Here is a 2027-nt window from a genome sequence, read left to right as displayed (position 1 = left end):
TCCTTGAAAAAACAATTCGGGCGATGATGGAAGAGGATGTGGCACAGGATGAGGAGGAGGAGGAGGATGAAGAGGTAACATTTCCAAGGCTTTCAGGGCAGTCATTCGCAAGGGGCTCCGAGGGTGGGTTCCTGCACACGCAAACGCCAGGGACGCAATTGTCCAGCAGGGGCACAGTTCTGGAGGATGAGGAGGATGAGGAGGAGGAGGAGCTGGAGGAGGAGATGGAACCATGTTCACAGCAGGGTGGCACCCAGGCCAGCTCATGGCCATCACTGGTGCGTGGCTGGGGGGATACAGAGGACACGGACGATACACCTCCCACAGAGGACAGCCTTTCGTTGCCTCTGGGCAGCCTGGCACACATGAGCGATTACATGCTGCAGTGTCTCCACAACGACCGCCGAGTTGCCCACATTCTAACTTGTGCTGATTACTGGGTGGCCACGCTGCTGGATCCCCGTTACAAGGACAACGTACCGTCCTTAATTCACTCACTGGAGCGCGATCGCAAGATGCGCGAGTACAAGCGCACGCTGGTAGACGCCATGCTGCTGGCATTCCCATCTGACAGCGGGGCCACAGTGGAAGCACAAGGCAGAGGAGGAGGAGGAGGAGGTCGCCAACGCAACCAGGGCACCGCCAGCACCTCAGAAGGCAGGGTTAGCATGGCCGAAATGTGGAAAAGCTTTGTCAGCACGCCACAACAAACAGCAGCACCAGCAGCTCAGATGGAACGTCTTAGCAGGAGGCAGCATTTTACCAACATGGTGGAGCAGTATGTGTGCACACGCCTACATGTAGTGAATGACGGGTCTGCCCCCTTCAACTTCTGGGTCTCCAAATTGGGCACATGGCTTGAGCTTGCCCTTTACGCCTTGGAGGTGCTGGCGTGCCCTGCAGCCAGTGTATTATCTGAACGGGTATTTAGCACGGCTGGGGGCGTTATAACAGACAAGCGCAGCCGCCTGTCCAGAGACAATGTGGACAAGCTCCCGTTCATTAAAATGAACCAGGCATGGATCCCACGGGACTTTTCCGTACCTTATGCAGAATAGCAATGGATACCGACCTTACCCACCCATTGTTCCATTTTTGCTCTTTCTCACTCTTTTGGGGTGTACCCTCATTTAAAATTTTTGAAAAGAAGCAGTGTTGGCTACCTCGTCCTCCTCCTCAGGGCCAGATTAATGTAGGGGCTATTGGAGCTGCAGCTCCAGGCCCCTACCTTTTATATAGGCCCCGGGTTGGCCATATTCACTGTTACCGCTCTTCTGTCACTTGTAAACACAGAAGTCTGGCTTCTATGCTCGCTTCCCCAGGCAGCACCCTCAGAACCTCCCCACACAGCGTGAAGGCCGGACAAGGAGGGACAGTTGGCGATGCATGGATGTGTTTATGGGCTTCAGAGACAGCATCCCATGTTGAATTAGGCATGCATGGCTGCACCCTTCCTCCTCTGGGTGCATGGCAAGGCACGGCCCTTAAGGCCCTTCAAAATCCTCAGCACCAAGCCCATGATGCTGTTAATCCGGCCCTGGTCCTCCTCCACCGCCGCTTCCACCTACACCGCCCATAGGTGTGCGCAGCCTATTGCATTAAGGTGTGCACCCCAAAGTTGAAATACACATGCATGTGTTTGCCAGCAGGGAGAGTAATGTATCGGGGCCATGTACCTGTAGGCAAGGAGAAATAGAGCAGAGCAGGTCCCAGGGAGATCTTTCCCATCTCCTCACTGGCAATGCTATGTGCCCTAGGTGATTAGGGTGTGCCCAGGCACACCCAGCACACCCTGTGCGCACGCCTATGTCACCGCCACATCCACCACCACCTCAACCTCCCTCCTACTCCATATGGGCCTCGTCCTTCAGAGATGAAGAAGAACATTGTTTTATTTTTCTGTTTTTTTTTTGTTGTTTTAAGTTATTTCCCTATCCACATTTGTTTGCAGAGCACTTGCCATGCTCTTAATTACGTTTTGCTGCCATTTGCAGCACTCTAGCCCTTTCCTTTGGTGTTTTAGAGCC

Source organism: Pelophylax lessonae (assembly GCF_965119305.1).
Source record: "Pelophylax lessonae genome assembly, chromosome: 2".
NCBI classification, from domain to species: Eukaryota; Metazoa; Chordata; class Amphibia; order Anura; family Ranidae; genus Pelophylax; species Pelophylax lessonae.
Note: the sequence above shows the minus strand (reverse complement) of the source record.